The sequence below is a fragment of the Thunnus thynnus genome, chromosome 5 (genome assembly GCF_963924715.1).
Source record: "Thunnus thynnus chromosome 5, fThuThy2.1, whole genome shotgun sequence".
In the NCBI taxonomy this organism is placed as follows: Eukaryota; Metazoa; Chordata; class Actinopteri; order Scombriformes; family Scombridae; genus Thunnus; species Thunnus thynnus.
The window spans coordinates 32364084-32378266 of record NC_089521.1 but is presented as its reverse complement, the minus strand read 5'-3'; positions in this window follow the sequence as shown (position 1 = coordinate 32378266).

The window sequence follows — 14183 nt, the reverse complement described above, 5'->3', positions numbered from 1 at the left end:
TTAGACCTCTTTTATCAGGAGACCATAAGGACAGATGGCTCTTTCTACCATCTCCTGTTCGTCTCTAGATGATTTTCCTGCTGGGATGGGAACCAGCCAGTACTTGTCGTTGTTGTGTTTCTGTCTGTAGTTGGAGTTGATTCGATTCTGTAGAATCACTTTGTACTTCTTGCCATCCTTTTTGGAAGTGAATGTTTTGGCGTAGTGGATCGCCTCAGAGATGTACAGGGTCGAGTAAATCCCTCTGCCATACTTCTGACGTGGGCCTGGCTGTTGAATTCAAAAATGAGAATTTATCAGCTTTGAACGAACAAATATTATTTTTAACACTACAGTGATACCACTTCTGTTAGCAGAAATAAGTGTAATGAGTTTCCTAAGTTAAATCTAAAGGTAAGATTTTACTTTGAATCCCTCTATTCAACATTTGTAAGCTGTATATAAACACTTAATAAGTGGTTTATAACACTAATATGTAATTGTCAACAAGTTTAAGTATTTATTAATTTTTTTGTTGACAACTATAACTCATCCTGTGGGTTGCTGTGTAAACAGATAGTGAATAATAATATAGTAAAACACAGTTGTAATGATATAAAATATGTCTTCATGGGAGAAGTTATGATTGCTTACAAATACTGCACATTGATAAACATTTAAAATTGTTATATATGTCTGCTTATAACTACATTATAGTGGGCTATTATATAATATATAATTATAAGATATTTATATACTGCTTATAAATGCTAAAAAAGGAGACCCAATAACAGAGGTAGCTGTCTCAAAACCCTAGCACATATATCAAGAACAATAAATAGATTGTGTGTGTCATACCATAATTATGTTGAAATTTAATGTGTAACTCAGGCAGTTACAGGGGAACGTGAATGTGTTACATCCTACTGCTTTAACACCGAAAATGATGACAAACCTTGTAGAATCCTTTGATAATGCCTTCAGCACCTTTCTTTGATGTCCCATGGTAGGACACAGGCCACTCCCCCGGCGCTGACTGGGTGCTGCGGTATCGGGTTCCCAGCCAAGCATTTCCATCATACTTATCCAGGACCTGTGACAAGATATTTACATATGACATCAGAGTTTTGGTTGGTCTTTTCAAGGATGAAGCAATGACGTTAAAGGGGACCTATTATGCTCATTTCCAATTCTATATTTTTATTCTGGGACTCCACTAGAACTTGAAAGTCTTGAATGTCACGGACATTCATTTGAATGTAAAAGTTCTACACTGCAGATTTAATACAGTAGATCACTTCATTGTTGGTTTGGCTCTGCACATGAGATTTGCTGACAAAATGCTGAGAAAATTGCCAGTTTGATCCTTTAAAGCCTAAATGCTACACTTAAGATTTACAGCTTGATGCTGATTTAAAGTTAAATCAAAACAAAGGCATATTTACCTTGAGGGCAAAATGGTACCAACCACATGGGCGTTCATACACCTCCTCTCCTCGGTGATAAGTCTTGGTGTCTTCAGCGAGGTGTAATCACAGTTGAATTGAGGGTCAAAGAATTCATCCTCGTCAATGAAGTGATTCTTTCCTGTTGGTTTATCAAAAGTAGTGCCTCCTGCTAGTTCACCTCCTTGCAGAACGCTTTGCATGAGGGCAAAGTTGGATCTTGACACCTGGCTGTCATGTAAAGAGAGGAAATGCATTTTTAAAGCACATTGGTGGTCTGTAGTCATTTTGTGTGTTTAAAGCACATTCTGCAAATAGGACATGTACACTCTCATGACTGTTGAGTAAAATTAGCTTAAAACCCTGGTGTGTACCATTTTCAGAGATACTGTCACAGTATAGATGTTAACAAAAATCCCATCTCTAGTAATTACTTGGTTTCATCTGCATCCAAGATTGTAGGGATGAAATGCTTGATGAACAGCTGCTGCTATTGTGGTGCTCCTCCATAAAAGTCATCTCTGCAAACATCAACTTGTGATGCTTGTTTTTTTTTGTTACATTGGCATTGCAGAGTGTACTCAAAGCTTCTAGTGCAACTTCTCTATCAACCATCTTGACAATTAGTTATAGTATCAAAAAAGTAGTAAAATTACTTCTTTAGAATAAAGGTGAGGTTGCTAAAGTTTTCTTGCTGGGTGCAAAATGGAAATGCAATAAGCTGACTGAGGAAGTAAAGCTCATATTTACAAGCAAACACCTCCTGACATCATTAATATGAATTAGTTTATGATGCAGTTACTAAACAAAAGAACATTATTGTCAAGTTTACACACAAACTGCTGCATTGGTGTGGTGAATCAACAGGTGACACTTGTCAGGTTGCATTCTGGTTTTTTTTCACAGTTACTGGCAGGTGTTGTGAGAACACAGACTGTACATCTGGCACATAATTATTGAAGCAGCTAAAGACCTACAAGTATTGACCAAGATGAGCACAATCAATCCTGCTTCAAAGCTGTGGATACACATATATTTACTTTTATACAATTTGCCATGTAACCACACAAAATTTCTTCTTTTTTCATCATAGCTGACCAAAATTGTTTTGTTTTTTTGTTTGTTTTTGTTTTTGATTTATTCTGTTTCTTGTTTTTTTCTCTTCTCTTCCAATTGATCTGTTTTATAATTACTTAAAGTCTGAACTGAAGCTTGATATGCTACTTGTCTATATAAAGTTTTGAAAAAAAAGCTGTGGGGGCACATCATTTAAGAGTAGATTATGTTTTTTATGGCAAAAAAGGTGTCAAAAACCTTTCTGGCTCATGCATGGACTAAAATATAAATATATAACTAAAAACCAAAAATTCAAAATTGTATTTCTGTTGGATTATCATCAACATTCAGTGATGCTGGAACATCGTTCCAGAACAGCTATAATACACCTGAGAAATAGAAAAGTATGTGCAACCCACCAACCTGTTTATGCACATGTACATATTTATCTATTTCTATTGAGCAGTTTGGTTCGTATACAGACAAGTTGTTGCTCAGATAAATATTTATTAAACCAAAGGATGTGTTATACTGGTATCCATGTGACATTCAATCAGTACATTGTAAAAAAAAAAAAAAAAAAGACTAAATAAAACATTTTTAAAAAAGAAAAAAAACATGGAACAATTCAATTCAATTCAATTTTATTTATATAGCACCAACAACAAGAGTCATCTCAGGGCACTTCTCACATAGAGCAGGTCTAGACTGTTCTCTTTAATTTACAGAGACCCAACAATTCCCCCATGAGCAAGCACTTCCACAGGAGAGGAGCCTGATAGCTGAAGGCTCTGCCTCCCATTTTACTTTTGAAGACTGTAGGAACCACAAGTAAGCCTATGCTCTGGGAGTGTGTTCTAGTGGGGTAATAGGGTACTATAAGCTCTTTAAGATATGATGGTGCCTGACCATTAAGAGCTTTGTAGGTGAGGAGAAGGATTTTAAATTCAATTCTGGAATGAATATTAAAAAGACAAATACATCTGATTGACAAGAGCCAATAGTCATGAAAATGTATATCCATGTCAGGTGCCCTCTGGTAAATGTATTGCTGTATCGTGTTGCTCTGCAAGAACAGCATTTCGACTGTGGCATAGTTTAAGTAGTTTAACTGTGGCACACCCCAACATGTGCAAAGGCGCAAGGACCTAATCATTGCTACTTGCAGCTTAAATTATTATTATTTGCATTTTTGAGGGCCTTGGAATGCTTGAAAACTCACGAAAATTGGCACACATGTCAGAAAATTTCAAAATTCTGTAGTGAGTGGGCTCAGGGGTGACCAGCGGGCTCCACAGTGCCCCCAAACACAAGGTTATGTTGAGATAAAGTTGCTTGGATGTTCATGAAATTCATTGGGTTACTTGCTTTCATCATTCTGGTCATGAAACATATTTTTGGGGATTTTTTTGCCGGACAAGAAGTCAGCCATTTTGGATTCTGAGAAGCAGTGTAACTTGATATCGGATATGGGACTAGGGCATGGGTGTGGCAAAATGGCTCGAGGGTGCCCCCTAGAAAATTTCAAAGTCCAAGCCCCCACCTTTAAATTTGATGTAGATTTATGAAATTTGGTAGGCAGATGTACCTTCTCCAGACTTTAAAAAAAAGCCTCTTGGAGCCATACCCTAAGTCCAACAGGAAGTCAGCCATTCTGAATCTATTTTGCATTTTTTTACGCAAAGTGAAGCCATTAACGGGTATTGTATTTTAATGAACTCTAAGAGATTTAATCCGAGTGACTTCATCTAAAGTCCTTTGCGATGCTGAGTTGCAAATCTTTTTAGTTTTCATGGAACATCCTTGCCACGGTGTGCTGGACAATTTTGCCCAAAACATGTCTGGGGCTTTAAACAGGAAGTTGTTGTAACTTGACTGTCCAATCGGACCCAAATTTCTCATGTTTGATAAGAGTCCAGGCCTGAACACATCTACATGTCAATATTGACTCATGGTCATAGCACCACCTACTGACAACAGGAAGTCAGCCTTAGATGACAAACATCATCTTATGTACATGAAATTTACATGGTGTGGTCTACACATGATATACAGCAACATGACATATAATTAGTGGAAGTTCTCTAGCGCCACATAGTGGACACAAGAAGTGATAGTTATTTCCTGCATGCAATGTCCAATATTCATGAAAATGTATATCCATGCCAGTTTCCCTCTGGTAAATGTATTGCTGCATTAATATTGCTCTTATATAGTATTGTCTATGGGCAACAGGAAATGAAGTCTAAATGACACATAGTTCATCAAATGTAAACACAATTTCTAATAAATCATCTGCAGCACCACGTACTGCACACATGAAATAATAATTTACTCATTCACACAATGTCTGATGATCCTGAAAATTCATAGCCATGTCAATAGACCTCCAGTAGCAATTCCATGGCTGCCGCTCCCTCCAATGCACACAAGGGCCTGTTCATCACTGCTTGCAGCTTTAATAATAAAAGTAATAATAATAATAATAATAATAATAATAAGTAGTAGTAGTAGTAGTAGTAATAGCAGCTAGTTGTATGTACATCATATAATTTTGTACAATGCTTGTACGTCTAATGGGGAGAACGAGGTAAAGCGAGCCAGTGGGTAAAATGAGCCATCCCCTTTATCTAGGTAACCATACACAAAAGTAATCATTTGACCAAAAAATAAGAAAGTATAGTTCACATTACTTAATCCATCTTCAACTCAAGCACATGGAGAGAGTGGTAAGCAAAACAGAGTAAAAAAATCATTTTTGTCATGCAAAGTGAATTCATCATGTTACTAAAGTTATCAGTCTTATATCTTAATTAAAATAGATATGTTTTAGACATTATTACATGTTAGTTTATGTTGTTAGCTACAAAATAAGGTCATAAACTTAGCATAATTGTGGATCTGAGCCACTGTGTGAAACAGTTTTGTCAAAATGGAGGTTGTGGGGTAAAACGTGCCAGTGATGTTGGGGCATGTTGAGTCAGTGGCTCAATTTACCCCCCAAAACTATTTTCTGATATTCTAGAGACTAGAGACACTGTTCATGTTAATGTTTGATCACTGTTACAAGTGTTACAATGTTGATGAATAAATACCTAATTGCTGATTAATGTTAAGTTTAAGCCACACACAAACATACTGTACATACAGACAGGTGACAAATTAAAGGAAAAACCAACATTAAGTGTCTTAGTGAGGTGTTGGGTCACCACGTGCCGACGGAATAGCTTCAGTGTGCCTTGACATTGATTCTACAGTCTCTGAACTCTAAGGAGGGATGAGCACCATTCTTCAAAAATATATTCCCTCATTTAGTGTTTTGATGATGGTGGTGGAGAGCGCTGTCTAACACGTCAGTCTTAAATCTCCCATAGATGTTCAGTTGGGTTGAGATCTGGTGACTGTGAAGGTCATAGCATATGATTCACATCATTTTCATACTCATCAAACCATTCAGTGACCACTCGTTCCTTATGGAACTGTCACTGTCATCCTGGAAGAGACCACTCCCTTCAGGATAGAAATGTTTCATCATAAGATAAAGGTGATCACTCAGAACAACTTTGTATTGATTTGCAGTGATGCTTCCCTCTAAGGGGAGAAGTGGACCCAAACCATGCCAGCAAAATGCCCCCCAAAGCATAACAGAGCCAACAGAGCCACCAGATCCCCTCACTGTAGGGGTCAAGCATTAAGATCTGTACCGGTTTTTCCTTTAATTTGTCACCTGTCTGTATACACGAAAACACATTTACACACAAATTATTTCTGTAGCTAACACACAAAGCTCACAGTGTAATATTTACTGAAAATGTTTATGTCACAAGGTGGAAAACAGGACACAAACACATGATTTTAATTAAAAATATGACTTTTTTTGCTTTTGTTTAATTTGTGGCATTAATAAAGTTCAAAATTATCTCAAATTATTTGATTTTGTGACATTTTCATATCAGTATTTAATGGTAGCACTAATTACCTCTAGAGTGCTCAATTTACCCCATCCACATGTTCATTTTACCCCTACCTTGGGGCAAGTTGGGCCATCAGACTAACTTTTTTTGATGGGTCACTGTTCTAAAACCGTAATAATAAAATAATTTGTTTTAATTTCCATGGGTACACAACAACCTGAGGTATATATAGTAACTATTATTTGAAACAAATACACTTTTATTTTGCAGTAAAATCATCAAATGTAAAAAGTGGCTCATGTTACCCCGTTCTCCCCTATGGGGCTATGAGAGAGAGTGGTTGCACAAGAGAGTACATCTCTGGCTCCTGAGTACATCTCAAACTTGGACCTAAAAAGTGGGACATTTTGCAAAATAACCTTCAAATAATCTTCAGAAAAGACTCTAAAGAAGAGGTAACAGCATAAATCAGCAAGAACAGAAGAGAAAGCTAGCTGTCATCTGCTAACTGTTACCTGCCTCTGTTATCAACATTCCAAAGGAGAAGCTGCACTGAGGAAGCTAACAGAAGAGTTATTGTGTGAAGTCAAGAAGAGAAATCAAGGGGTCCTTGTTGGTGGTATTTTCTCTCTCTCTCCATGAACTGGTGTGATGGTGGCGCAACCGACGTTTGCAGCAGCCTCACCTAGTTCTGACTTTGAAGTGTCTTTATCCATGTCTACATCAATGTCAGTGTCATCATATGGAGTGCAAGAGAAATATGTCCATGACTGTCAGTTTCTTTTGGACATTCGTGACAAAAACTTTTGCTACGACAAATACTGGCTGGGAGCTAAATCAGCTTAGCGCGCTTGGTCTGCTACACCCAGTTGACCCAAAGGAGACCACGGCCTTGCTGCACTGGAGAGGGAACATCATAAGTGGTGCAACAGGATGTGGAAGCAGGGCAGCTGCAGGGGAGTGCAAGCTAGGCTAACTGTTAACCCATACAAACCAGTTGATCCAACAATCATGTTGCCTAATGTTCTCTGGACAGCAAAATAGATTATATAACTCCCCATTAGTGCTGGTCACTTGTTGACATGCAAAAGCTGTCTACATTGAACTGAGACATGTACTTTTCTCTCTAAATGCACTTTAATGTACTGTGCTGCTAACTGCTTGTTCTTTGTTTTTTGTTTTTTCTCTTGGAATTTATATGTTTTTTTTTTTTTTTTTAAAGGGAATTCTTACATATACAATATCTCTTTATCCTTTCTGTTGTTGTTGCACTGCTGTGGGCTGAGAGGAACAGCATTTTGATTTTTTGTGTATGGAAATACACAAGAAAATGACAGTAAACTAAATCTTGAATCTTGAATCTTGGTCTAGGCACCAGAAAAGGTGCAGAACACTCCAATCAATCAATCACTCAATCAGTAATCAATGTACTAGTAATAAATGTACATTTATTACTAATAAATGTACATTTATTACTAGTATTGGTGGTAGTAATAGTAGTATCAGTAAACAGTCAAACTGCATAATTTAAATCTTTCCACTACTCCTGTATTTACTCCTGTATGACACCTGTATTAATCAAGTAAACAGCTGCTCCTCCATTACTTCTGTTTCTGCTGAGCTGATCTTTAGATTATTAGATGGTCAGTTTGCACCACCTAGTGGAGATAGTAGACATCAGTTTGATTTTAATCTCCCATCAGTAGTGAAAAATGCAGGGAGTGTCAAAACTGGTCAGACAATTTTGATCAACTTGACTGAGGTTCATTTTATTCTCAGACACTTTTATAAGAAAGTGACTTACATGATGTATGGATTAAACTGAACAGTGATATACACAACAGTAAAAGATGCTATTATTATGATTATAATTATGATTATGATTATGATTATGATTATGATTATTATTATTAGTAGTAGTAGTAGTAGTAGTAGTAATAGTAGTAGTAGTAGTGGTAGCTTTAGTTGTATGCACATCTTATCATTTTTTGGTTATTGTTGCTGTCTATTGCTTGTAAGCCTGTATGTTCTGGGCACCAGAAAAGGTGCAGAACACTCCAATCAATCAATCAGTCAATCAGTAATCAATGTACAAGTAATACTAGTAATAAATGTACAGTTATTACTAGTATTGGTGGTAGTAGTAGTGGTAGTAGCAGTAAACAGTCAAATTGCATAAATTAAATCTTTGTATTACTCCTGTAATCAAGCAAATGGCTGCTCCTCCATTACTTCTGCTGAACTGATCTTTAGGTTATTAGATAGTCAGTTTGCAACATCTAGTGGAGATAGTAGAACTACATCATCTGATGTCTGATCATCTGATTTCTTTGACACTGGTTTCTGGATTTCACGTCCCATTGACGTTTTTTTAGACTTGGACTGTGAAGTTATGAAGATGTGATGGCGTCCTCAGATTAAATGCACACAGACACCAGACCTGATGGAGAATGAGCAGCTTCTTCTCTCCCAATGTTTCCTCTACGCATGAAGGTGGAAAGTGTCTGTAAGTTGACTTGAAGTGAGTTCAACAGGTGAGAATCCTACCAGAGAAATCTACAAATGTCTGATGAACACGATCACTTTGATCACATTGTGTTGTATCGCTGTTTGTGTGTACAGCTCAAATGTTTCTTCATGCTGATTGGGTGTTTCAAAAATATGTATTTAATTCTTGCAGGTATAAATATTGAAGTTTTTTAATCTAAGTAAAACAACACTTATTTTAGAATAATTTACATGTATCACTGTTGAGGATGATTACCAGGTAAAATCAGCAGCAGTTGTATTTTAATCTCCCATCATCAGTGTGAAAATGCAGGAAGTATCAGAACTGGTCGGAAAGCTTTGATCAACTTGACTGATGTTCATTTTTTAACTGTTAATACTCCAATTGTTCAAACAGTCATCTTACAACACTGCGACTGACTCAGTTTAACTGAGACCCATTTTGCACAGTCCATGTCTCTAATGTCCCAAAGACTGCAGAATTCTTCCTCGATGGACCAGAGCCAGCCCAGGCTTAGAGACTGCTTAGGGCCCCTCAGCCATGAGGGGCATACTGACAACTTTTAAGTTTAAAAAAAAAACAGGAGGGTTGGTGAAGAAGTTAAAGATAATATTTTACTTGAGTTGACGACAATTGCAATCATTACAACAAGCATAAACATGTAGAAAAGTGATACTTTGCCCACAGTGTCCCATTGAACTATCTGTGGGTGACAAAAGAAATGTAAGGTTGCATTAACACATGTTAGGATTATGAATAACATATTTTTCATCTAAAAATATTTAGTTTATGAATTTGGGTCAGGCTATGCCCAATTCTGACATAGAAAACGTATTTGCGGGTGTTACACCAAATTTGGGGATAGTAAGAAATACATTTTGAATGTTTAAATTCCAGCTCTGGAAATATAACTGACATTTTTGGGCATACTATGACAAGTTTTAATATCATAAATGAGGTAATTTTGTACGATGAGGCTCTGTAACAAACTCTCTTGTCATTACTGCCTCAACAAGGCTCAGACTGAATATTTGTGACAAGTTGAGTCAGTTTTGAGTTTTGAGAGGAATGAGAACTAATGTGTGGAGTGATGTGCAACTTATTGCACAATAAATGAGCATGTTGTGTTTGTGTGAAGGTGCTTCTCTGCTATGTAAAACCTCTCTGTGTGGGGAACATGACAGCCAGACCAAAGCTCAGAGGTGAGATGAGGATCTCTAACTGTCTATAGCTGTTCTCTGCTCACATTACTCCACCATCATTATTCACACTCAAAGCTCTGTGTGTGCTACATTGAAGCCCAGAGCAGCAGCACAGACCTGGACCTGAACCCTGCTGTGTGTCCATGAGGTACTGGTCTCTGGATCGACCTGTTGACTTCAAACGTGGACAGCAATCTGATGATCACAGGTAAGCTTTTTGAACTGAAAGTTATCTATATCATGAAAAGTTTTTCATTGTCACTATTAAAACATTCAACATATTTCTCAGCAGTATTTTATCTTGGAGGATTTTTACTGAACATGTGGATTTATGATGTTTTATGATGTGTTATGATGTTTTGTTTCCATCAGGATCCATCAGAAAAGACAAAACTACTCTGAACTCAGCAGTTTGTCCATGAAGAGTGACCGGTCTATGGGTCGATTTATTGACTTCAAACATGGACAGCAGTCTGCTGATCAGAGGTAAGACTGTAAAATGTTTGTGTCTTTTAGAGAGTAAGTAAAGAATAAGACAGAACAGCCAAGTGTTTTACCTGGATCCACTGTGATAAAACAGAACACCTTTAACACGGAGTGTCATTATTTATTCTAAGACTTAATCTTTTCTTCACAGAGTTCATCAGCATAGCTCAGAGGTTCTCAGTTGTCAATCTGTCCAGCAGCATCAAACACACCTGGACTCCATATTTATGGTGTGTAAATGTAAAGCACAGCCCCTACTACTAACTACAACAGCCACATTCTAAATACTAAACCACAATTCTGGTTCCAACAGTCTCCATGCTGCACTCTGTAGACCAGTAGGTTTTCAGTCTGTCACAGATGAAATGAAAGTTGATTTCTGCCGTTAAATTTTCATTTTATCCTGTTCCAGCTGCTGGAGAAGAATATCGTCAGTTTTGTGAAGAGCGAGGTGAAGAAGATCCAGAGGGTTCTTAGTCCCGATTACCCAGAATGCTTAGAGAGTCAGAGTGAGGATGAGGAGGTGTTGGACGGAAAGGAGGAAGAGCAGAGGAGCAGCAGCAGAGAGGCATTTCTGAACATCACATTGCACTTCCTGAGGAGAATGAAGCAGGAGGAGCTGGCTGACTGTCTGCAGAGCAGTAAGAGGACTTTAACATATTTAACATGGAGAGGAAATGGAGGCTTCTATTTCAAACTCTGCTGTTAATATGATGCACACATCTGAATCAGATCTATGAATTCTTCTAAGCTGAAAACAGTAAGAAACTGTTTGTCCACAACTGATGAGCTGGATAGATTTCATAGTGGAGGAAAACATAAACATCTGCAGTTTAATGTTTACATTTTACCAATTTATTGTAGAATCATCTGATTGATTTCATTTGTTGTCTGTTCATTCAGGAACTGGTGCTGCAGAGTGTCAATATAAACTCAAGTCTAACCTGAAAAAGAAGTTCCAGTGTGTGTTTGAGGGGATTGCTAAAGCAGGGAACCCAACCCTTCTGAATCAGATCTACACAGAGCTCTACATCACAGAGGGAGGGACTGCAGAGGTCAATGGTGAACATGAGGTCAGACAGATTGAAACAGCATCCAGGAAACCAGACAGAGCAGAAACAATCAGACGAGAAGACATCTTTAAAGCCCCAGCTGGAAGAGATGAACTAATGAGAACAGTGATGACAAAGGGAGTGGCTGGCATCGGGAAAACAGTCTTAACACAGAAGTTCACTCTGGACTGGGCTGAAGACAAAGCCAACCAGGACATACAGTTCACATTTCCATTCACTTTCAGAGAGCTGAATGTGCTGAAAGAGAAAAAGTACAGCTTGGTGGAACTTGGTCATCATTTCTTTACTGAAACCAAAGAAGCAGGTATCTGCAGATTTGAAGAGTTCCAGGTTGTGTTCATCTTTGATGGTCTGGATGAGTGTCGACTTCCTCTGGACTTCCACAACAATAAGATCCTAACTGATGTTACAGAGTCTACCTCTGTGGATGTGCTGCTGACAAACCTCATCAGGGGGAAACTACTTCCCTCTGCTCGCCTCTGGATAACCACACAACCTGCAGCAGCCAATCAGATCCCTCCTTGGTGTATTGACATGGTGACAGAGGTCAGAGGGTTCACTGACCCACAGAAGGAGAAGTACTTCAGGAGGAGATCATACATAAGGAACAGGCCAGCACAATCATCTCCCACATCAAGAGATCGCGAAGCCTCCACATCATGTGTCACATCCCAGTCTTCTGCTGGATCACTGCTACAGTTCTGGAGAATGTGTTGAGGAGAAGAGAGAGAGGAGAGCTGCCGAAGACCCTGACTGAGATGTACATCCACTTCCTGGTGGTTCAGTCTCAAGTGAAGAATGTCAAGTATCATGAAGGAGCTGAGACAGATCCACACTGGAATCCAGAGAGTAAGAACATGATTGAGTTTCTGGGAAAACTGACTTTTGAGCAGCTGCAGAAAGGCAACCTTCTATGAATAAGACCTGATAGAGTGTGGCATCGATATCAGAGCAGCCTCAGGCTCTCCTACAAGGTCTGCTGACACAGACAGGAAGTAGCTCACAGACCAAACAGAAAACAGTAGAGTACATCAAGAAGAAAATCGGTGAGGATCTGTCTGCAGAGAGAAACATCAATCTGCTCCACTGTCTGAATGAACTGAATGATCGTTCTCTCGTGGTGGAGATCCAACAGCACCTGAGTGCAGGAAGTCTCTCTACAGATAAACTGTCTCCTGCTCAGTGGTCAGCTCTGGTCTTCATCTTACTGTCATCGGAAAAAGATGTGGATGTGTTTGACCTGAAGAAATACTCTGCTTCAGAGGAGGCTCTTCTGAGACTGCTGCCAGTGGTCAAAGCTTCAAAAAAAGCTCTGTAGGTGGATAAAATGCTGAATATATGAACAATTTCAAATATATTTAATTTTATACATGATAAATAAAACATTTTGTGTGTGTTCATCACTAATTCTTCAGGCTGAGTGGCTGTAACCTCTCAGAGAGAAGCTGTGCAGCTCTCTCCTCAGTTCTCAGCTCCCAGTCCTCTAGTCTGAGAGAGCTAGAGCTGAGTAACAACAACCTGCAGGATTCAGGAGTGAAGCTGCTGTCTGCTGGACTGGAGAGTCCACACTGTACACTGGAAACTCTCAGGTTAGGATTCAGATGTTTGTTAAACAGTTCATCCTGCTTTAGGTTCATGTTAGTGAAGATGGTTAACATCTGTAGAATCTTCTTGCTAATATGATTTTCTAAAAACACAGAGTTAATATTATTTTCTGAATTTCAGCCTTTCAGGATGTCTGGTCACAGAGGAAGGCTGTGCTTCTTTGGTTTCAGCTTTTAGCTCCAACCCCTCCCATCTGAGAGAGCTGGACCTGAGCTACAATCATCCAGGAGCCTGGGTGACTAGTTTTCTGCCCCCCACCCAAAAAATGCATATCTGTATCCCTAGTCAAGTGAAATCCACAGTTCAGTGCCTAATAGATGTCTTTTTTTCAAGATGAGACTGCACATTTTAGAGTGGTCTTTTATTGTGACCAGTCCAACACACATGTGTACAGTAATTATACTGTTTAATCAGCATCTTGATATGCCACACCTGGCAAGTGGATGGAACATCTTGGCTCACTAACATGGATTTAAACAAATTTGTGAACAAAATTTGAGAGAAATAAGTCTTTTGTGTGTATAGAAAAAGTCTTATATCTTTTATTTCAACTCGTGAAAAATGAGAGCAAAAACAAAAGTGTTGTGTTTATATTTTTGTTCAGTGTAGTATACAGTGTAAAGATTTAGTAGCAAATACAAAAAATAAATCAACCAACACAAGGAATAAACAAGAACAATGGCCCGTTTCACCAAATTCTCAACATGAAAGCTGCAACTTGAAACTTGAAAGATAATTTCCTCATCATACTTGAACCTTTACGTGAGCATGCAAGAGGACTCTAGGGCTCACAAATCCATCTGCAATTTGCAAGCGGCTGCAGCTTCAAGGACAGACTACACCTTGATTCCATATGGTCACTTTTCTGCTGTATCCTGTTGGAGATGATATCTTTTAATTTTAACCTTAAAGAG